General features: G+C 40.3%; 1 long non-coding RNA gene across 7 annotated transcripts; it reads left to right on the top strand.

The window, feature by feature from the left end:
* The first annotated feature begins 1,858 nt into the window (after positions 1–1,858).
* On the top strand, positions 1,859–24,142 carry LOC132603266 (uncharacterized). Of its 7 annotated transcripts, none has more exons than XR_009568063.1 (6): positions 1,859–2,032; positions 2,852–2,916; positions 11,562–12,224; positions 16,704–16,764; positions 16,845–17,283; positions 23,738–24,142. It is a non-coding gene; the product is annotated as an uncharacterized LOC132603266 (long non-coding RNA). The 7 variants fall into 7 exon arrangements; XR_009568062.1 differs by having other exon boundaries at positions 16,689–16,764; XR_009568064.1 differs by lacking the exon at positions 16,845–17,283.
* Positions 24,143–24,835: the final 693 nt, after the last annotated feature.

Below are 24,835 nucleotides of genomic sequence, written 5' to 3'. Positions count from 1 at the left end.
CCAAAACATGAACCAATTAAACAAAGAGGAGGAGAATCATTTTAACATAGCCTATAATGTTGAACATGATTCTAATGATGTTACCCAAACTTAAGGAAAAAAGAGACACTACTGACAGCAATACAAATGATGACACACAACAAAAAGATAGCAATAATAGTGATCCAACACAAACTTGGGGAAACCACTGATGATCAGAACTTGGAGGAACAATCTCAACAACAAAGTACTGAAATAGTGGCAACAGTCATAGTGAATATCTGCCAGAAAAAGATGGTCATAAAGATGATGCTACTTCTAGCAAAAGAGGACAAAGAGAAAAAACAACTGAGGATAAAGAGAAAAGAAACAGATCTGCTGCCCCAATCGGGGTAAAAAAAACTACCTAACCCACTGGTATTCCTTGATTAATGCAATTACATGGAATATTAGAGGAGTAAGATCCAAAAAAAGATATTCATAGACTCAAGCATCTAATCAACACCGACAAGTTTCAATATGTAGTTGGTCTTGAACCTTTTGTCAGCATGGACAAAATTGATGCCTATAGAAGATTCTTGAGATTTCAACACTGCAAACACAACATCTCAGGGAAAATTTGATGCTTCTGGAAAGGCAAATTTTAGGCCACGTCATTGACAATGATAAACAACAGCTTACCATTAATTGGAAGACTGAAGGTGATGACATTGGGGTACATGTTACTGGCATCTATGCCAAATATACCTCCAACCAAAGGACAGGATTTATGGGAAATTCTTGAAAAGCTCAACCGATTGATTGATGGTCCTTGGTGCATTGCAGGTGACTTTAATGTCATCTTGGAGCCAGAAGAAAAATTGGGAGGAAAGACACACAGAATGTATAAAAGCCTTGACTTTGCCACTTGCATGAACTTCTGTGGTATGGTTGCTCTTGGTTTTACTGGCCCTAAATTCACATGGTGCTATAATAGAAGTCCAAGGAAGAGAATATGGAAGAGACTAGACAGAATTTTTATTAATGATCAATGGTCTCAAAAGTTTCAACAAAATATTGTCAAACACCTGGTGAGAACAAGCTCTGACCATTGGCCACTCTTGATAAAATTCCATGACTACTAGTATAGCAGCATCAAATATTTTAGGTTTCTTAACTACTGGATTTAGATAGATGGGTCTCTAGAGCTGGTCAAAGAGGTTTGGGACACTCAGGTTTATGGTATTTCTATGTGGATTCTACATAAAAAACTGAAGATTCTTAGTTCCAAACTAAATTCCTGGTCAAGAAATATTATTGGAGATGTGAATGAAAAGGAGGCCATGGTGGGAGTCCATGGTGCAAATTGATGAAGAATTAGATGTCAACAACAACAGTGAAAGCTCTAGGACTAATCTTAACAATACTCTCTCTATGTAGGAATCTATTCTTAAACAGAAATCCAAAATCTAGTGGTTCGATTTTCGTAGCACCTTGAAAGATAGAAGGAGAAGGCTTGTAGTGACCCGTTTGCTTGTTTATAACTTTTGGACTCTTTTTCGCTAAAATACCCTTTCTGTAGCTTCAAATGGTATTCTTGACTTGCAGGAATCGGTGGCACGGTGATTTAATTAGCCGATACTTTTTGAAATATATTTATCTAATGTGTGTGAATAGTTTACTCATAGGAATATGAGTTTCACACATACAAGGTACAAGTTGGTAAAATATAGTATTTGACGGAAGGGCTATATTTTAAAGCATGCAAATGGTTAAGTGAATAAGTAAATTATGGAAGCTATTGTGATGAGTTAATGGGCCAAGTCCACAATTCATTTAACACCCTATGTCACATGGCCCATCTATAGGAGTGAATTTAAATGGATAGGGTTTGGCAGGTTAAAGGTTAACATCAAAATTTTGATACGGCTCATAATAGTTTAGGTTAGATCCTACATTACTTTGTTGAGTTAATATATTCATGATCCTTAAAATAAGATGTGGTGTAGGATGGAATTAGGTTTCTAAAGGGGTCATTTACACGGCCAGTGGCTAGTGATTACCTACTTAATTGGTGAGCATTAATGAATTTATCATAGTCGAGATAAATTTTGAGATTTCTATTCCAAATTAGGATGTGTTCTTACATTATACCTTTGTTTCAGTGCTTGCTTATTTTCCTATTCGCATGGATATGCCTGTTTGCTTTGTTCCTTGTCTTAGTAGTTTAGGTTGTTAGCACTTATGGTAATTTCTTCCTGCATTCGGTATTGTGAACGTATGATGTGTCAAACTTTTTGTTTGTATTCTAAGGGACTAATTTCGATAGTTAGTTAGTGGGGGTGGTAGTGTTGATGCAAAATTTCAAATGAAAAGCTTTGAGAGGTTACTGGTGTTAATTTTTGGTTTTGCTAGTTCGTATTCATGGAAAGAAAAAAAGAAAAAGGGGATGCATTTATTTTCTTCAAATGTTAGCATTTTGGGATGTAATGTTAAATTGGTTTGTTATGACTTTCACAAATTGAGTTTGGATGATGATACTGGGGTAAGTTTCTAATCTTAAATTTAGTATTTCCTCGTGATATCATCCATTATTTAGCTATTTCATCCATGAGTTTAGCGTAGACATTGGGATTTTCCAAGGAAATGGGTTTTCAAGTAAAATGTGAAATTGAACATCGATTTGTGATCTGATTTCGATGACTTTTGAGATTCTTAAGCTTTAGGCTATTGTAAGCCAGTTTTTTCAATAAAATTACAGTTTTTCCCTTGTGGGCTCGAGATCATTTTTCGGGGTGCGTTTTTGGGTTTCGAATATGAGTATAGCAATATGGGTGTCCTTAGATTCGTATTCTAACGTAGATAACATATTTGATAAATTTTTATTGTTTAGAGGCTCTACGCAAAGGAAAGGCATTGGTTTGATCATTCCTGGCATCCGCTCGGCCTTCGAGGTAGGTTATGACTTACTTTAGTTAGACACTGATTAGAGAATCGTATGTAGTTGTAGAAAGTGACGGGGATAGCTTGATATAAGGGTGTCAAGTAGGCCTGGCCGGGTCATTTAAACGTGGGCCACAGGGGGCCGGGCCGTAAGTTAGAGGGCCAGGCTTGGAGTGGGAAAAGGGTGTCCGGCCCAGCCCACCCCGGATAGGGGCTACACCTCGGGCTAACCGGGCGGGGCCGGTTTTTTTTTTATTTTTGTTTTAGCAAAGTCCACTAGGCTTGTGAGCCTAGTGCTGATTTTATAAATTTTCAAAAAGCACAAAATAAAGAGTCTTTACAAATAGTGCCAAAAAAGGCTAATAAAATGGAGGAATTAAGCTAAAGACCAACCCAAGTCTTATATGATGACTTAAGTTGGCACTACAAATTGCTAAATTAAGAATATGATAAACGACTAAAACTTGAGTAAACTTGAATTGTGATGTTCTGCTTGTTGTCAACCAAATTGTGTCCCAAGTTTGATCCCTTGATGCACAACTTGGCCAAAAATCCATGTATATCAGCAGTATACTTGTGTATATCCACGGTATACTTGTGTTAATATACTGCAGTATACACATAATATACTGCTCAATAGTATGCCTGAGATTGTTCCATTGATCTGAGTATTGTTGAAGATTCCTCCAAGGATCCTTGTAGGAAAATGAACCTGCACAGCATGTACAGCCAAACTGGCAGTAGCAAAAACCAGTAATGTAGGTACAACAGCTGTTGCTTCAGTGTCCCTTGCTTCATCTTCCCGAACTTCTTCTCTTTACCTTGTGTAGATTATCAGCACTGTATTTGTGTATATCAGTGCCTGCAATCCTGTACAAGCTCTTGATTGCACCTTGTAAGTTGTTCCTTTGATGCTTGACATTCTGCAAACTTTAGTTTGTACCTCTGCTGCCAAGCATTTCCATTTTCTACTGTCAGTTAGTCCAAGTGTAGCTCACAGCACTTCATCTTTGCAGTTAGTCCAAGTGTAGCTCGCAGCATATATTGCCTTTGCAGTTGCTGCATATCCTTGCAGCCTTTGATTATGATTAGCAGCTGGTGCATTACACCAGATTGCCAACTGGTTGTTTTTTTTTCTTCCTTTTCTTTTCTCACTAAGATCCTAAGTTCTATATTTCCAAGAACTTGCTTAATCTTTCATGTGAATCCATGCTAAACCTCCTCCTGATCCCTGACCATCTTGCACCAGGTGGTGCATAAAAGAACTTTCCTTGGCTACCTTGATTGTCCATGCTAAACCTGCAAATAGAACACATTGTTAGAGTAGAAAACCATCATGCTTTCCTCCAAATGGACTTAAACATGATGCTTCATTATTAATGGGAACACCAAGTATGATGCTGATATTTCCAACTTGACAATAGCTTTCCTCTTTTTTTTTTTTTTTTTCTCTTTTTTCTCTGCCTTTCCTTTTGATGCACAGCAGCAGCAATAATGCTGCATTTATGCACCTTGTAACAGCAACCAACCAAGTCTGCAAAGTGACACACCAGCAGCCTCTTTTTTTTTTTTTTTTTTTTGTGTGTGTTTCCTTTCTGATGTACACCAGCAGCAATTGATAGTCCATCTTCACTAAAGCTATAACCAAGTAGGAAAAAGCCTAAGTGAAGAGGACTATATATGACAGAGGTACTGCTACAGATTGCATTTGGTTGCAAGGACCAAATGCATGGCAAATGATAAAGTCCTCTGATATTCCTTGGCAGCTGATGGAAGTTGTGAAGCCAAACAACATTATGATTGCTGTAGGTTCCAAACTGGCAGCTTGATGGTTGATCCATTTAAGCTGCAGTTCCTGAGTCAATCTCCAGCTGGACCTGGTGAAATTGATGTTGTAGGCACCATTTTAGCCCCAACCTAGCAGCTTCAAGTTCTGCAAATTGTTTCCTTCTCCAAGGGTTGGAAAAAGCAACAATGATGCTCCCTTCATGATTTCTTAGTATGCCCTCAGCACCAATTTCACATCAGGTTTGGCCCAGGTCACTTTTGTGACTTTCTCTACATGAATGCATCAGGTCTTTCCAATTTGATGGCCCATACACCAGAAACCACATACTCTAAAAGATTAGCACCAGTATAGGCTGTCATATCTAAACATTGTAGGAGTACAATTTTCAGATATGAAGGTAACTTCTAGTATGTTTGTATGGATCTTTCCAATTGTCCTTGAAGTATTATCATTCTTTTGCAAAAAACCAGAAAAACCAGCACTAAAGATCATATCATCTCCTATATTAATAGGATCAATGATGCAAAGTATTTGAATGACTTTGCCTAGCCTGAATTTATACTCAGTATGTGCCAACTCATATCCATAAAGGATCAGTGCCACCATACTTCATAAAAAATTCCAGGCTGCTAGTTATTCCAGATTTCTTGTACATAGCTTACCTGCAAAAAAGAGAATGTTGTTAGTTTTTTAAAAAACTCCTCATGCTCTCCTCCAATAGGACTTAAGCTTGAAGAGTAACTCCATTCCTTCCAGCACCAACACATACTCTTCTCAGCAGTTTCACCAGACATTAAATACTCTTCTGTTTTTGTTTTTTTTTTTTTTTTTTTTTGAGCATCATGAACATAACTGTCCACAGCCTTGATCAGAAGGTCATTGAACACTTCATATTTTACAATTCACATGAAGTGTTTCCCACCAAAAAATCATATTTCCCATTTTGCCCTTGATCAATTTTTTTTTTTTTTTTTTTTTTTTTTTTTTTTTTTTTTTTTTTGGATGTCACCAGTTGCAATTTATAGGTATTATACTACAACTTCCATGATAGATATTGCAATATAAATTTCCTGCAAATTACAACTGCGCAATTTTTTTTTAATTTTTTTTGTGTGTTTTCCTTTGTAACTTGATCTTGAGCATTGGCCAAAATGCATGGCAAATGAATCTCAAGGAGGCTTCAGAATCCTCTTAGTCTTTCTTCTCCTGAAGCTTGGCATTGTTATCTTGTCAAGTTTGTAGTGTCCTCTGATTTTAATAGGCAGCTGATGAAAATTATGAAACCAAGTAGCATTTTGAATGTCTTGACTGTGTTTAGAAAGGTCATCTGCTGTAGCATTGGCCTCTCCAAACACATGGTTGCAGCTGCAAGGCATGTACACTCAATTTACCATGCTTGTGTGATCTTTCCTACTAAATTGCTGCAGTAAGCAGCAATTTGCTGTTGCTGCTCCCATGTTAACCAATGCTATGATGTTGAAGTCATCACAGCAGCCTTCAATTGGTCCTACTGCTTTGTGTAATATCCTTCAGGAGTTTAGTAAACCTCCAGCCTTCTTATCGCCACAAAGTAAGAAGCAGTAGAACCATATTCTTGTGTCTTTGCAATGCCTTCCTCTCTTCTCTTAAACTGTGTTTTTCTATTATTTCTAACACACCAGAAACTACATACTGTAGGATTCCATCTCATATCCTGTGCATGTCGTAAGTTGGTACTACAAAATGCAACACTAGCAAAGAAGTAAAAGCCTCTAAAATGACTAAAAGCTTAATTGAAACAAAGTACTTTTTTTTTTTTAAATGGTAAAAAAAAAAAAAAAAAAAAAAAGTACTTTCTTCTGAAGTAGAAAAAATACTTTTTTTTTAAGTGATAAAAAAAGTACTTTCTTCTGAAGTAGAAAAAATACTTTTTTTTCTCTCAAAAAGTATTAATTGAAACAAAGTACTTTTTTTTTTTTAAGTGATAAAAAAAATACTTTCTTCTGAAGTAGAAAAAATACTTTTTTTTTTCTCATTTCCTTGTATTGGAGCAATTTGAATGTAGCAGTAATGTGCCATGCAACTGGCACAGATCCTACAAACTTAAAATGCGATAATAACCACGCGAGGCTTGCATATTGTGTAACTGCTGCTGCTGTTCACAATAATGTAACCTGCAAAAAAGAAGAACATGTTAGCAATAACAAATTCCTCGATGCTCTCCTCCCGAAAGACTTGAACATGGTGGTACATTGTTGATCCCATCATTCTCTTCTTGCCCGTCACACTCCAAATCACACCAGATGGCAGCAGTTAGTCGAGTAGAATTCCACCAAATAAGGCTATACTCTCCTCTATTCAGTGATTTTATGGAAAAATGAATTGCAACAGTTTTTGATTTAAAAAGCACCATTTGGTGCCCTTTCCACTCTTCAAGCACACAGCAAATATGGCCTGGACAAATTTGCCAAAAATGCAACCCCATCTCACATGACGCTTCACCATCTAGTGTTCTGCAAGAATCGCACCAGCAGGTGCTTTAATCAGAACCGAACTAGACGAGTAAAAATCGAACAATCCATGACCATCTTTCCTCGTGGTAGCAGTAGCATTATGAAAAAATAAGTTGCATCAGTTGTTGAGTTATTTGAAACTCTTCAACCAACCCTTTGCCCATTTTCATATGCTTTGGCTGATTTGAGCTCCCCTGCAGCTATTGCTTGGCTGGCTGCATAGCTATTGCTTTGCTCCCCTGAAACAAAGTACTTTTTTTTTTTTTAAGTGATAAAAAAAGTACTTTTTTCTTGATGAATTCGTTCCTTGTAAAATAACCACAAATGCCTCCTCCGCTTTTTCCATGTTGTGCGCTTGGCCTGCATATTGTGTGGCTGCTGCTGCTGGTCGCATGAACTCTTCATATCTCCATAACATAGAAGTTTCATTCATCGACGATCTCTCAATGCAATGAGCACCAAGTGCTAATCACACACTGAGGAATTATCAATAAATAAAACTTGTAGTAAATTGGTGCCTTCCCTCAGTACATGCAGCTGTTGAAATTTCTCTTTGGGTTCCTCATCTGCAGGATTCTAATCTCCTGTTGAGATGCTGCGCAATTTTTTTTTTTTCAGCTGATGCTGTGCAAATTTTTTTTTTTTCTTTTTTCCAGCTGATGCTGCATATGATTGACACCACTGAACTGAACCAAGTTGCTGTATCAAAACTTCACATTTGCTACTGTCCATCCCTCACTTGTCTAGTGCCACTTAGTTTTTTTTTTTTTTTTTTTTTTTTTTTTTTTTTTAAGTGATAAAAAAAGTACTTTCTTCTGAAGTAGAAAAAATACTTTTTTTTTTCCTCTAAAAAAGTATTAATTGAAACAAAGTACTTGAAATGACATAATAACCATGCGATGCCTGCATATTCTGTAGTTGCTGCTGCTGTTCGCACTAATGTAACCTGCAAAAAAGAAGAATATGTTAGCAATAAAAAATACCTCCATGCTCTCCTCCCGAAAGACTTGAACATGGTGGCACATTGTTGATCCCATCATTCTCTTCTTGCCCGTCACATTGCCCGTCATGCTCCAATTTACACCAAATTGCAAGCCATCCTAATCTACTACAAACTTGCTGGCCAAATTGCTAAATTAAAAACCAATGATCAAACCTAATGATCGAAGTGGGCTGGGTTATAGTTAGTGGGCTGGGTTTTTTTTTTTTTTTTTTTTTTTAATTTCTTATACAAAAATAGACATTTATATTTACTAATAATAATAAAATTAACATTTACATCTAATGATAAAATTGCTAAATTAAAAAAAAGTTTAGTCGTCGTTTATATTGGGATACAATTTTAAAGAAAACTAAAGTGTTCCGTAAAAAGAGACTCCTAATTTATTGAGATACAATGTTTTTAAAATACTTATTATTAGTAATAAATGTAGTACTTATCTTTTTTTTTATTTGAAGTGGGCCAGCCCGGGCCGGTGCCCCGGTGGGCCGGGCTGGTAGGCTATCCACCTTGTCCGGCCCAACCCTCTAATAAAGCATACCTAGCCCATCCCCTTACACCTCTTAGTGGGTCTGGGCCGGGCCGGTGGTGGGCTGGGTTTACTGGGCCGGGTTTGGGCTGGCCCGACCCACTTGACACCCTTAGCTTGATAGGCCTTTGGGCATGAAGTGGAGGTGAATTCCAATTAGGTTGGTTCTGTCAGCTATTATTTGGGCTTGTCGCCATATTTGTTATTTTCTTTGATTATCACCTACTTGTATCTCTGTCATATAGTAGCCCACTCATCACATGAAAGGGAAGTGTAATATTGATAATTGAACTGTGAATAGTAACATGACTTGTACTTGTTGATTGTATATTGGTGATATTTTTGAGACCGATATCATGCATGACATGCTTTCCAAATTACTCTTATGTGATGGCGAGGTGAGTGATTGAGAGACTCCGAGGTCTTTGCCGGAGATTGAGAGTGACAGAAAGACTACAAGGTCTTTGCCGGAGATTGAGAGTGACAGAGACTCCGAGGTCTTTGTCAGAGTTTTGTGAAGTGTTTGGACCTTCCGCTTCGGCTGGCGACCTTACAGTTGGAGGCTTCTGGGGCCTCATTTCAAGCAGTAGCAGAGCATGCCAAGACGGTCGAGTCAGAGATGGGTCGGGCACATAGCGGTGGTGCGATAAGAAGGTTCGCAGATTTGACAGTTTTAGGGGTCCTAGTAGAGGTGTCGGACACCATAACAGGGGTCGTCATCATCCCTACAACCGACCCATCTAGTTATTACTGCAGGCTTTAGCAGGTGGTTCTTCAAGTTATAGTGGGCACAGTTCTGAGAAGATTTCTCGAGGTTCTTACTCTCAACCATCAGACCGCAGAGGGTATTCTGGTTCTTCTATGACAGTTCAGCAGCCTATAGCCAGAGGGGCATATTTTGAGTTGTTACACCTCCCGTTTTATTACAAGAAGATTTTGGCTTATTGGTGGTATATAACTTCGGTTCGGTAGTCCGCACCAGAGCTTTGGTCATGAGATATTTTACTTTGTATGTGTACAGGAGTATAAGTATGTATTCTTGACATTATGAGGGAATTAGAGGTGAGACAAAACATATCGGAGCAAAACAAAGTAGTTCAGGAAACTGCTGAAACCAGTCAACGTCAACGGCCCAAGGGATGGAGTCGACGAGCCGTCGCCTGGCATCATCGATGAGGTTCTGCAATCAGACATCTCAGGCAGAGAATCGACGGCGCATGTCGACGGACCGTCAACACGTTGACGAGCCGTCGACCCGTGGATCTGGAAGTTTCCATCCCTGGTTATAAATATAAGCTCCCACGTTTTAATTCACTATTTCTCCCCAAAACAGACTCTATATCTCTCTAGAACCCTCTAAAACCCTCTCTCTATTTCTACAACAAATCTATTCCAAGAAATCAAGATCAAAAGCCAAGATTTAAGAGATTCACATACTAGGAAGCCAATTAGGGTTTGTGAAGAGTAAGAATTCCTTTGACATACAAGTGGAGGATTTCATTCTAATGGAGTAGAGTGACTCAAGGCTTATTCCCAAGTGATTAAGGTAAGTTTTCTCATTCTTCCATGTTATTTAGACTATTGAGGGGTTGAAAGACTTGGATTATGGAGAGAAGGGGAACATGAGGTGTAAATATGAAAATAAAGATATTCTTAAATCATGACTTGACTTGAATCATAGTTCTTGATATGTAATGAGTATAATCTTGCTATGAATAGTATTAAAGATGTTGTAGAAGGCATTGTATGAGGATGGACAGGGGATGGTGCCATAGCTGAGGTTATGAAGGATTGATAGGGAATGTTTGGGATTTAATAATGTCCAGCTTGATGAAGTTGTTGATTAAGGGATTGTGGGTGTTGTTATTGATATTGGGAGTTGTTTATTATGTAGAGGAAGTCATCGAAATAAAAGAAATGTTACCCAATTTTCGTTAGTTTTAGCTTAAGCCTAAATATGTCTTCAATTATCTAATTTTAGTGCGAACTCTCTTGAATGTAGAAACGTGAATATTGGAGGGAAGCGTTCAAGTGATAAAGTTAGCGAAACGTAAAGGTATGTAAGGCTAGTCTCTTCTTTTCTAAGGCATGATCCCTATGACATGAATTCCCCTATCTCTCCATGACTTTCTTATATTCCATGAACTATGAGTCTACGTTGATAAAGAGCTCCTTATGAGGTAAAGATAAGTGATATGTCATGAATATGATAATGATGGTGATGAGTCTAATTCTAGAGATCCTAAAGCATATGATATGATAACTCCATGAAGCTAATGAACCTTATACGTTTTCTTTGATGTTATTCATTATTGCTAAACCCACCTTATGATGCTAGTTCCTTCAAGGTGTGGTATGATGAACATGATTACTCTATAATGGGAATCGGGGGTTCTCGACCTTACGTCACCCAGATATAGTTATAGATTATCTTTGAGTTTGAATGTATGTTTTATGAGATGTATACGATGATGAGGTTACACCGTGCCTATAAGGCCGGACATGTCACCGCGAAGGCAGGCTGCATACGATTCCACCATTCATGGATGGCCGGACATGTCACCGCTAATGCGGGCTGCTTGTGATTACACCGTACCTAGGGGCCGGACATGACACCACTAGTGGGCGGCGTACGATGGTTACCAGACGTGGGTCAACGGCGATAGTATATATATATATATATATGATATGCATGCATGTGTTTTCCTTTCAAGGTTAAGCAGGTTATATCTCCAGCTCATATTTCATTGTTTCACTATTATGCTATTATTATTCATGCCTTACATACTCAGTACAATGTTCGTACTGACGTCTTTTCTTTTTGGACGCTGTGTTCATGCCCATAGGTAGACAGGGAGACGGTGCGGATCCGTAGGAGCTTATCAGCAGATTCACAGGAGCACTTCATTATTCCGGAGGTGCCACTTATGATCATATTCTTTTGTGTATATATTTTGGGCACGACGGGGTCCTGTCCCGTCCTTATATCTATTACTCTAGTAGAGGCTCGTAGATACATACGTGTGGGTTGTTGAGGTCCCATGACGATGTCATTGAACATTTTTGGTAACCGTACAAGCTTATGTTTATCTATGTATAGCCTCGGGGTATTTATATATTTATGTGTTCAGGTTGAGTATGATGACTAGTAATATGAGCGGTGCTCGGTAGTTAGCTCCGGGTACCCGTCATGGCTCTTAGTCGGGTCGTGACATGAGTGTGGTGAGATAGGGCATTATGCGAGGGAGTATCCTAGATCCAGGTAGGGTTCCAGAGTTCAGACATGTAGGCCTCCAGCACCGCTAGCCAAAGGAGGAGGATATTCTGGTAGAGGAGGTTCACAGTCTGGCAGAGGTGGTCATCAGCCTAGCAGGGGTTAGCATTTATCCGGTAGAGGTGGTTCTCAGGTCTCCAGGGTAAGAGCACAGTCTGGCCAGAGTGACCGTGGAAGTGCTCGTTGCTATGGTTTTCTCGATAGGCTTGAGGCCAAGGCATCCGATGCGGTGATCTCAGGTACCATTTTTGTTCATCATTGGGCAGCTTCAGTATTATTTGATCCCAGTTGTACTTTTTCTTATGTGTCTACTTATCATTCTATTGGTTAGGATTTGACTTGTGACCGTCTTGACATACCGGTTCATGTGTCTACTTCGATTGGAGATTCTGCTGTGGTTGATTGAGTCTATCGGTCTTGCTTAGTCACTTTTATGGGGTACGACATGTGGGTAGACATGATGATCTTGGATATGGTAGATTTTGATATTATTTTGGGTATGAGTTGGTTGTCCCCGTACCACGCGATCTTGGACTATCACGCCAAGATAGTCACCTTAGCCATGCCTAGGATTCCTAGACTTAAGCGGAGGGGTACTCCGAGTCTTGCTCCGAAGAAGATCATTTCGTATCTCTGTACTAAGAAATTAGTCGACAAGGGGTGTTTGGCCTACTTGGCCTCCGCCCCTTGAGTCCATGCCTATTGTATTCGTGTTCGCGGAGGTACGCCCTTCTGATATGCCAGGTATGCCACCCGATCGCGACATTTATTTTTGTATCAATTTAGAGCCCGGCACTTGCCCTTTTTCAATTCTGCCATATAGGATGGCACCAGCCGATTTGAGGCAGTTAAAGGACCAGTTGCAGTATTTTTTGAGTAAGGGATGCATTAGACAGAGCGTCTCCCCTTGGGGAGCTTCCGTGTTATTTTGAAGAAGAAAGATGGGACGATGAGAATGTGCATAGATTCCCGTCAGTTGAACAAGGTCACCATTCGTAATAAGTATCCTATTCCTCGCATTGATGACTTGTTCGACCAGCTTTAGGCCGAGTTTTTGAAATGTGATTTCAAGCTTCATTCAGTGGCATTCTTGGGTCACGTGGTGCCAAAGGACGGGAACATGGTTGATCCCAAGAAGATTGAGGCCGTTAGGTATTGGGCGAGGCCCACTGCAGTGACTGAAATTCGTTGCTTTGTAGGTTTGGCTAGTTACTACCATCGATTCGTGAAAGAATTTGCTTCTATTATTTCTCACCTAGCCAGATTGAGTTAGAAGGAGGTTCCTTTCTAGTGGTCCGATATTTGTGAAGAGAGCTTCCAAAAGCTCAAGACCATGTTGACTACAACCCCTATTTTGGCATCACCCGTGGAGGGTAAGGATTTCTCATTTTATTGAGATACGTTACGTGTTAGTTTGGGCGCCATGTTGATGCAGGAGGGAAAGGTCATTGCCTATGCTTCTAGGCAATTGAAGATCCATGAGAAAAACTACCCTAGTCATTATTTAGAGTTGGCAACTATAGTCTTCGCTTGGAATATTTGGAGGCACTATCTATATAGGGTCCATTGTGAGGTGTACACCGATCATCGCAGCTTTCAGCACGTGTTCAGTTAGAGGGATATCAATTCTAGATAGTGTAGATGGATAGAGCTACTGAAGGATTATGATATCACTATACTTTACCATCCATGTAAAGCTAATGTGGTAGCTGATACTTTGAGCTGGAAGGCAGTGAGTATGGCTAGTTTAACTCGGTTAATTACTTTTGAGCGTTCTTTAGCCATGGAGGTTTAGACTCTTGCAAACAATCTTGTGCATCTGGATATTTCAGATTCGGGCAGAGTTTTAGCATGTGTTAAGGCGAGGTCATATCTCTTAGAGCAGATCAGGGCACAACAGTTTGAGGAGGCCTAGTTAGGTGAGATTCATGATAAGGTATTGAGTGGTGAGGCCAAGGAGGTTGTGCTTGATGGAGAGGGGGTCTCGAGAATCAAGGGACGCGTGTGATTTCCTCATGTGGGTGGTTAGATTTGCTTGATTTTAGAAGAGGCTTATAGCTCCAGGGATTCGATTCATCCAGCCCCAACTAAGAGGTATCATTATTTGAGACAGCACTACTGGTGGAGCAGGATGAAGAGGGATATTGCAGATTTTGTTGCTCAGTGTTTGAATTTTCAGCAAGTCAAGTATGAGCACCAGAGACCTGGGGGTGTGCTTTAGAGGATGCTATTCCCAAGTGGAAGTGGGAGAGGAGTGCAATGGATATTGTTGTGGGTCTTTCGAAGGCCCTGGGCAAGTTCGATTCAGTTTGGGTTATTGTTGATCGGTTGACTAAGTCTACTCATTTCATCCCAGTACAAATTACTTATAATGCAGAGAAGTTGGCCAGTATTTACATTCGAGAGATAGTGCGATTGCACGGGGTGCCTATTTCTATCATTTTTGACTGAGGTACTCAGTTTACCTCTAAATTCTGGAGGATGTTGCAGGAAGAGTTGGGTACTCAGTTAGACCTTTGCACCATATTTCATCTAAAGACTGATGGTCAGTCCGAGTAGACTATCCAGGTGCTTGATTATATATTGAGAGCCTGTGTTATTGATTTCTGTGGTCATTGGGACTAGTTCTTACCCTTGGCAAAGTTTGCGTAGAACAATAGCTACCATTTCAAAATTGATATGGCGCCATTCGAGGCTTTTGAGGTTCAACCTTGGAGTACAGATTTGCTGATTGAGTCTTTGGACAAGGTGAAGCTTATTCAGGAAAAGCTTCTGGCAGCTCAGAGTAGGCAAAAGATGTATGGGGATCGGAAGGTTCGTGATTTGGAGTTTATTATTGGTGAGCAGGTTCTGTTGAAAGTTTAACCTATGAAGGGTGTGATGCGATTTGGGAAGAAGGGTAAGCTAAGCCGGAGGTTCATTGACCCTTTTAAGATTCTTCGACGTGTTGCTGAGATAGCCTACGAGTTGGCATTTCCACTAGCTTTGGTGGGTGTTCATCCGGTGTTTCATGTCTTTATATTAAGAAGTACCATTCTGATTGGTCTTACATCATCCAATGGGACTCAATGCTTTTTATCAGAATCTGCCATTCGAGGAAGATCCTGTGGCCATTTTTGACCTGCAGGTTAGGAAGTTAAGATCCAAGGATATTGCTTCGTCAAGGTGCAGTAGAAGCACTGTCCAGTTGAGGAGGCCACTTGCAAGGCGAAGGCGGATATGCCGAGTAGATATCCTCAGTTGTTCGACAGTTGAGGTACCCCCTTTTCCCCATCTTTCCATTGTCGCTCGAGGACAAGCGATGGTTTTATTGGTCATTGATGTAACAATCCGTTTGGTCGTTTAGCACTTTTGGACTCTTTTTCGCTAAAATACCCTATCTGTTGCTTTAAAACGTAGTTTTCACTTGCGGGAATTGGTAACATGGTGATTTAATTGGGGGGGGGGGGGGTTACTTTTTGAAATATATTTATATAACGCGTGTGAATAGTTTACTCATAGGAATATGAGTTTCACACATACAAGGTACAAGTCGGTAAAATATAGTATTTGACGGGAGGCCTATATTTTAAAGTATGCAAATGGTTAAGTTAATAAGTAAATTATGGAAGCTATTGTGATGAGTTAATGGGCCAAGTCCACAATTCATTTAACACCCTATGTCACCTGGCCCATCTATAGGAGTGAATTTAAGTGGTTAGGGTTTGGCATGTAAAAGGTTAACATTAAAATTTTGAAGCAAGGCCTTGCTGGACAATTACGGCTCATAATAGTTCAGGTTAGATTCTACATTGCTTTGTTGAGTTAATCTATTCATGATCCTTAAAATAATATGTGGTGTAGGATGGAATTAGGTTTCTAAAGGGGTCATTTGCACGGCCAGTGCCAATGATTACCTACTTAATTGGTGAGCATTAATGAATTTATCACAGTCGAGATAAATTTTGAGATTTTTATTCCAAATTAGGATGTGTTCTTGCATTATACCTTTGTTTCAGTTCTTGCTTATTTTCCTATTCGCATGGATATGCTTGTTTGCTTTGTTCCTTGTCTTAATAGTTTGGGTCGTTAGCATTTATGGTAATTTCTTCCTGCATTCAGTATTGTGAACCTATGACGTGTCAAACTTTTTTGTTTGTATTCGAAGGGACTACTTTTGATAGTTAGTTAGTGGGGTTGGTAGTGTTGTTGCAAATTTTCAAAATGAAAAGCTTTGAGAGGTTACTGGTGTTAATTGTTGGTTCTGCCAGTTCGTATTCATGGAAAAAAAAAAGGAATGCATTTATTTTCTTGAAATGTTAGCATTTTGGGATGTAATGTTAAATTGGTTGGTTATGACTTTCACAAATTCAGTTTAGATGATGATACCAGGGTAAGTTTCTAATTATAAATTTAGTATTTCCTCATGATATCATCCATTATTTAGCTATTTCATCCATGAGTTTAGCGTAGAAATTGGGATTTTCCAAGGAAATGAGTTTTCAAGTAAAATGTGAAATTGAACATCGATTTGTGATCTGATTTCGATGACTTTTGAGATTCTTAAGCTTTAGGCTATTGTAAGCCAGTTTTCCATAAAATTACAGTTTTTCCCTTGTGGGCTCGAGATCATTTTTCGGGGTGCGTTCTTGGGTTTCGAATATAAGTATAGCAATACGGGTGTCCTTATATTCGTATTCTAACGTGGATCACATATTTGATAGATTTCAATATTTCAGAGGCTCTACACAAAGGAAAGGCATTGGTTTGATCGTCCGTGGCACCTGCTCGGCCTTCAAGGTAGGTTATGGCTTACTTTAGTTAGATTCTGATTAGAGAATCGTATGTAGTTGTGGAAAGTGACGGGGATATCATGATAGGACTTCGAGCATGAAGTGGAGGTGAATACAAATTAGGTTGGTTCCATTAGCTATTATGTAGGCTTGTCACCTTATTGTTTCTTTCTGTGATTATCACCTACTTGTATCTCTGTCATATACTAGCTCATTCTTCATATGAAAGGGAAGTGTAATATTTATAATTGAACCGTGAATAGTAACACGACTTGTACTTGTTGATTGTATATTGGTGATATTTTTTTGACTGATATCATGCATGGTATGGTTTCCATATTACTCTTATGTGATGGTGAGGTGGCTGATTGAGAGACTCAGAGGTCTTTGTCGGAGTTTGAGAGTGACAAAGAGACTTCGAGGTCTTTGCCAAAGATTGAGAGTGATTGATAGCCTTCGAGATTTCTGCCGGAGAGCAGGAGTGGTAAATGGACTTCACAGGTCCCCTATGGGTCATGGCTTTGAGGTACTTCCCTTTAGCATGTGTGTACGAGAGTGGAGTGAGAGAGGTGACTATTACATTGCATTGCATTAATTCACTCATATATTTGACTTATCATTTGGTGAACTATATCTGTCTTGGTTGATTTCATGATTCCTTTACACTTTACTTGTATATGATACATGACTATAATTGTTTGCTTTGTGTGCTACTTGTTAGTTTCCACTTCTTCATGCGTTATCTAAATATTGTCAACCTATGATACTTACCAGTACTAGTATTGTACTTTTTGTTGAATGCAGCGTACGATCTAGGTTCCAATTCTACACCCCGTGGCTAATACGCGACCTCTTTTATTTATTTCTGTTTTTGTATTCAACAGACAGTTAGTAGCCTTTGGCTATTTTCAAACTTGTATTCCTAACTATGTTTAGCGCTCTTGTACCGTTTTACCAGATTTTGGGGATGTTAAGATATTTCTAGTTATGATGAGTATTTAAGACTGGATAACTTCTTCTTATTTAAACTTTTCGCTAGTTTAACTTGTCTTTGGGATTGTGGTTCTCCTACCAAGGTGGTAAATGGTAGGTGCCCGTACGACTTTATGATTTTGGGTCGTGATAAGTTGGTATCAGAACTTCTAGGTTAATTGGTCTAATGAGTACAAGAGCAATGTCTAGTAGAATCTCGCGGATTGGTACGTAGACGTCCGTACCCATCTTCGAGAGGCTATAGGACATTTATGAAACACTTCACTTTTTTCTCTCTTTTCGTGCTAGTTCAATCTGATTGGTATCTAGTTCATTCTTTTCATGCGAGATTGTTCAGATAGGTATCTTAACCTCATTTTTACGTTCTCTCACAGATGGTGAGAACGTGATCAACCACTATAGGAGGCCAAGAGCCTGCACCTGCACCCGCACCTGCACCCGCACCCATACCCGTTGGCCGAGCAGCTGTCCGTAGGCGCGGCAGGGGAAGTGGCAGAGGTCGTGACAGGGGCAGAGGCCGTGCAGCTGTGCCAGCTAGGGGCTGAGCATCATCACCTGCTCAGAATCCCGACAGATAGTTGACTCTAGAGCTTGAGGACAATCCGGATGAGGAGATTAGGGTAGCTGAGGCATAGCCTGGGGTCGCCACTATTCCTGCTTTTTAAGAGGTTGTGTTTCGAGTGTTGGGGTACTTTGACAGTTTGTCCCAGGGGGGCATGATTCCAGTTACTCCAGCTAGCTCACAGACTAGAGTAGGAGCTCAGACTCCCGATGCTAGGGTAGCTTCAGGATTCCAGACACCGGGGGTACTGCCGGCAGTAGTAGTGGCTCCCTTTATTGATGCTACTCCAGCGCCCAACTTTTCTCTCTGGCCTATGGATGGGCTGGTGTTGACCAGTGAGGAGTGAAAATTGTTCGAGGGGTTTACTAAGATATCCCCTCCTTGGTTCTATGGTACTCTCGGGGAGGATGCATATGAGTTTATTTTTAGCTTCCATGAGATGCTTGATAAGTTTGGTGTAGTGGAGTCTCACGGGGACTATTATATTTCTTTCCAGTTAGTTGGGGATGCCAAGCAGTGGTGGAGATCTTACACGAAGTGTCGACTAGCTGGGTTGCCACGTTTGACCTGGACCTAGTTCTACCAGGTGTTCCTGGAGAAGTATGTCCCTCATACAATGAGAGACAGCAGAAATGATGAGTTTTTGCCTTTGGAGCAGCGGGGTAAGTCGATTGCGGGGTATGAGACTAGATTCCTTGCTTTGTCCCGTTACGTGATGACATTACTTCCCACAAAGGATGAGAGAGTGAGGAGATTTGTGAAGGGTTTGGACCTTCCGCTTCGGCTGACGACCTTATAGTTGGAGGCTTTTGGGGCCTCGTTTCAGTCAGAAGTAGAGCATGCCAGGAGGGTCGAGTCAGATATAGGTCGGGCATATAGCGGGGGTGGCGATAAGAAAGCTCGCAAATTTGCCAGTTTTAGAGGTCCTATTAGAGGTGGGGGTCGCCATGAAAAGGGTTGTCATCATCCCTACAACCGTCCCATCCAGTCATCAATGTAGGCTTTAGCAGGTGGTTCTTCAGGTTGTTGTGGGCACAATTCTGAGTAGACTTTTCGATGTCCATACTCTCGACCTTCAGAGCACGGAGGGTATTTCGGTTCTTCTATGACAGTTTAGCAGCCTATGGCTAGAGGGGCATATTTTGAGTATGGTGAGATAGGGCATTACGCGAGAGAGTATCCTAGATCCAGGAAGGGTTCCAAAGTTCAGACATCTAGGCCTCTAGTACCGCCAGCTAAATGAGGAGGATATTTTGGTAGAGGGGCTTCACAGTCTGGCAGAGGTGGCCATCAGCCTAGCAGGGGTTGACATCAGTCCAATAGGGTGGTTCCCAGGTCTCTAAGGGAGGAGCGCAGTCTGGTCAGAGTGGCCGTGGAGGTGGTCGTTGCTATGCTTTTCTCTATAGGCCTGAGGCATCCGATGCGATGATCTCAGGAACTATTTTTGTTCGTCATCAGACAGTTTCAGTCTTATTTGATCCCGATTTTTCTTATGTGTCTACTAACCATTCTGTTGGTTGGGATTTGATTTGTAGCCATCTTCACGTACATGTTCATGTGTCTACTCCGGTTGGAGATTATGCTGTGCTTAATAGAGTTTAACGATCTTGCTTAGTCACTTTTATGGGGTACGACACGTGGGTAGACTTGATAAACTTGGATATGATAGATTTTGATATTATTTTAGGTATGAGTTGGTTGTCCCCATACCACGCGATTTTGGACTGTCATGCAAAGACAGTCACCTTAGCCATGCCTGGGATTCCTAGACTTAAGTGAAGGGGTACTCCGAGTCTCTCTCCGAAGAAGATCATTTCCTATCTCTGTGGGAAGAAATTAGTTGACAAGGGGTGTTTGGCCTCCGCCGCTTGTGTCCATGCCTATTGTGTGCGTTTGTGGGGGTATACCCTTCTGAATTATCGGGTATGCCACCCGATCGTGACATTAATTTCAGCATTGATTTAGAGCCAGGCACTCGCCCTATTTCCATTCTGCCATATAGGATGAAACCTGCCGAGTTGAGAAAGTTCAAAAAGCAGTTGCAGGATCTTCTGAGTAAGGGATTCATTAGATAGAGCGTCTCCCCTTGGGGTGCTCCCGTGTTTTTTGTGAAGAAGAAAGATGGGACGATGAGGATGTGCATATATTACCGTTAGTTGAACAAGGTCATCATTCGTAATAAGTATTTTATTCCTCGCATTAATGACTTGTTCGACCATATTCAAGGTGCTTCTGTGTTTTAGAAGATTGATTTGCGGTATTGATTTGAGGTCAGGCTATCACCAGCTGAAGATTCGGGGCGAGGATATTTTGAAGACGACCTTTAGGACTTGTTATGGTCATTACGAGTTCCTTGTTATGTCATTTGGGCATACAAATGCCCTGGCAGCTTTCATGGATTTGATGAATGGCGATTTTATGCCATACTTGAATTCCTTCGTTATAGTCTTCATCGATAATATCTTGGTTTATTCGAAGAGTAGAAAGGAGCATGAGCGCCATATGAGGATTGTCCTTGGGTTATTGAGAGAGAAAGAGCTTTATGCAAAGTTTTTGAAATGCGAGTTCTGGCTTGATTCGATGACATTCTTAGGCCACTTGGTGTCAAAGGACGAGATCATCATTGATCCCAAGAAGATTGAGGCCGTTAGGGATTTGGTGAGGCCTACTACAGTGAATGAGATTCGTAGCTTCGTGGGTTTGGCTAGTTACTACCGTTGGTTCGTGAAAGGGTTTGCTTCTATTACTTCTCACCTGACTAGATTGACTCAGAAAGAGGTTCATTTCCAGTGTTCCGATGCTTGTGAAGGGAGCTTCTAAAAGCTCAAGACCTTGTTGACTACAATCCTTATTTTGACATTACCCATGGAGGGTAAGGATTTCTCAGTTTATTGTGATGCGTCCCCTGTTGGTTTGGGCGCCGTGCTGATGCAAGAGGGCAAGCTCATTTCCTGTGCTTCTAGAAAATTGAAGATCCATGAAAAGAACTACCCTACTCATGATTTGGAGTTGGCAGTGGTAGTCTTCGCTTTTAAGATTTGGAGGCACTATCTATATGGGGTCCATTGTGAGGTGCACACCGATCATCGCAACCTTCAGCACGTGTTCGGTCAGAGAGATCTCAATTCTTGACAGCTTAGATGGATGGAGCTACTAAAGGATTATGTGTTACACCTCGCATTCTCAGAGCATGAGCATGCCACGTACTTCACCATATTAATGGAGTATCAGAGACGTTCCATGAAGTTTTGAAAGGTACAAGCCATGGGAAGTTCGTAACAATGAAGTAAAGGATGAATTACGATCTCGTAAGTTGTAACCGGGAAGGACAACCTTGAAACCAAAGGAAATGACCATTATCAAGTATGATTAATGATAAATATCATGTATGGAGAGTTTTAGAATATTACGAGACCAAGAAAAGCGAAGAAAATAAGTTTGTCGAAAATTTGGAAAAAGAAGTTGTCAGAATTCTGGACAGGATTTTGGGTCAACTTTGGAGGAGTATTGCTCCGAGTTTATGAGGAGTTTTTAGGTGTTTTAAAATCCTAAAATGAAGTTCATCGAGTCTAGTTTCGAACACAACAAACCGTTCGTCAATCTGACATTGGAGCAGGGAGTTATGGGCATTTTAAAATGGACAGTCAGAGGAACCCGAACCTGGGCGAGAATCCGGAAAATCCACTTAAAAGCCCACTTATGTTTTGACCCGGCCCAATCCGAATTTGGCACCTATAAAAGGGCCTCTACACTTCATTTTAGTCATTTTCTTCAACTCCATAATCCTCTAGAACTCCCCTAACCTCTCTAGAATTTTCGACACTTCTCTCTCCACTACAAGAATATTCTTGGAGGCTCTCCACCATATCAAAACAATCTATACCATCACAAAAGAGGATTAAACTCCAAATCCCCAAGATAAGTCATGGAGAAGGATTGTTCTTGTCTCCACTAAATGTTGTGAAAAATTTGGTCTTGGAAGAAGTTGAGTGGGGTGAAGTTCTTCTAGTGTAAGGTATGTTCTCCATCCTATTTCTCATGATTAAGTTGATTTGAAGGTTTAGCAAGTCCTATAAAATAAGAGAATCATAGTATATAAGTTGCAAATTATTAAAGTGAAGATGATGACTATGGAATGAATTTGAAAGGAGATTTTGGATTAATTTGAGATTAAATTGAATATAATTCTTTGACTATGGTATCGTGGATATTGTTATGGTTAGTTGAGAAATTTGGAAAACATCGTGTGGGATGTTTTATGGAGCCTATTGGTGTTGATAATATTGTTGTGATGTTGGTATTGTTGTTGTTGGTTGTTGGATGGTGATTTCGGGCTAGGCATACAAACAGGGGAGGTGCTGCTCGAATTTCGGCAGATTCTAAACAGAATTAAATTGAAGGCTTAAGATGAGCGTATGACATTGAGCCTAATAATAGTATGAATGGTTTATATATAGATTTACGAGCTTGGAAGGATAAACGTTGAACGACTAAGGCAACCGAAAGGTATGTTAAGGCTCGTCCCTTTCTTTCAAAGGCATGATTCCTATGGTATGATTCCATAAGTGTTTTCATAACCTCCTTGATTTCAAAAGCTAGAAGTTTATGACTCTTAAATCTTCTTATGATGTTAAAAATGAGAATGTTTTTATGAGGATTACGTTGAGGATGATTTTATGCTTAAAGGTCTCACATATGATTTCAACGATGATGTAAAAATGTTAAGCTATTTCATGAATTTCTCAATTAATTTTATTGTTGTTGATCTCACCTTATAAATTGTTCCTTCAAGGTGGGATAGAGCGATAGTTTTTAGTTGAACACCTATGCATGCCATGAGTATAATATATGTATATAGCTATTTTGTGACATTACAGAGTTCTATTATTTCATTTTGATTATGCACTACACTCATTTTCATTCTTCATGTATATATAAGGCACAGTTGATAGGGGGTGACACTGTGACCTTTGTTGGATATATATATATAAGGCACAGTTGACAGGGGGTGACGCTGTGACCTTTGTTGTGTGTATGTATGGCACAGTTGACAGGGGGTGACGCTGTGGCCTTTGTTGTGATGTGTATATGTATGGCACAGTTGACAGGGGGTGACGTTGTGGCCTTTGTGGTGATGTGTATATGTATGGCACAGTTGAAAGGGGGTGACGTTGTGGCCTTTGTTGTGGTGTGTATATATATGGCTCAGTTGATAGGGGGTGACGCTGTGGCCTTTGTTGTGATATTTCTATGGATATATGTGTTTCTTTGATATAGCTGTACTGATGCATTTATTTTGCCCATTCATTGACATGTCTCAAATGTTTTCTATGATTTTATGTACATGTTGATTTCATGCCTTACATACTCAGTACACTATTCGTACTGACCCCCTTTCTTCGGGGGCTGTGTTTCATGCCCGCAGGTACAGACACTCAGTTTGGTGATCCTCCGATTTAGGACTTCAGCTCAGCTGCTTCTAGGGCTCTAGTGTTCCGGAGTTCGAGTAATTTTGGTACAGATCCTTTGACATGGGCTTTGTTATACTCTTAGAGGTCTGTAGACATATGTGGGTTGCATATATACGGTTTGATCAGCTATGCAGATGTAGTTCGCTTTGGATATTCCCATGCATAGTGGCAGCCTTATCAGCTTGCATAATTTGTTATGTTTGGTTAGTTGTGGCTTCCTAAGAGATAGGTTCTTTTTTATGTATGATATGATGAGTTTACAGCGTGCTTTTACAGATTGCCATATTGTTTCCAATTTCGATCTGATCATATCAAGCAAATTCGTATACGGGTGTCCAGTTCGGGCACTGGTCATGGCCCATCGGTTTGGATCGTGACATTATGATATCACTATACTTTTCTAATCCAGCTAAAGCTAATATGGTAGTTGATTCTTTGAGCCGAAAGGCAATGAGGATGGGCAGTTTAGCTGGATTGATTGTTTCGGAGCGCCCTTTAGCCACGGAAGTTCAGACTCTATCTAACAATCTTGTGCGTCTGGATATTTCAGATCCAGGCAGATTTTTAGCGTGAGTTGAGGCTAGGTCGTCTCTCTTGGAGCAGATCAGGACACAAAAGTTTGAGGAGGCCCAGTTATGTAAGATTTATGATAAGGTGTTGAGTAGTGAGGCCAAGAAGGTCGTGCTTGATGATGAAGGGGTCTTGAGGATCAAGGGACGCGTGTACATTTCTCGTGTGGGTGGTCTGATTCGCTTGTTTTTAGAAGAGGCCCATAGCTCCAGGTATTCCATTCATGTAGGCGCAACTAAGAGGTATCGTGATTTGAGACAACACTACTGGTGGAGCAGGATGAAGAGAGATATTTCAAATTTCGTTGCTCAATGTTTGAATTGCCAGCAAGTCAAGTATGAGCACCAGAGACCTGATGGTGTAGTTTAGAGGATGCCCATTCCGGAGTGGATGTGGAAGCGGATTGCCATGGATTTTGTCGTTGGTCTTTTGAAGACCCTGGGCAAGTTCGATTCAGTTTGGGTTATTGTTGATCGGTTGAC

This window comes from Lycium barbarum, chromosome 7 (genome assembly GCF_019175385.1).
Source record: "Lycium barbarum isolate Lr01 chromosome 7, ASM1917538v2, whole genome shotgun sequence".
NCBI lineage: Eukaryota > Viridiplantae > Streptophyta > Magnoliopsida > Solanales > Solanaceae > Lycium > Lycium barbarum.
Note: the sequence above shows the minus strand (reverse complement) of the source record. Positions and strands in the feature narration are given on the sequence as shown.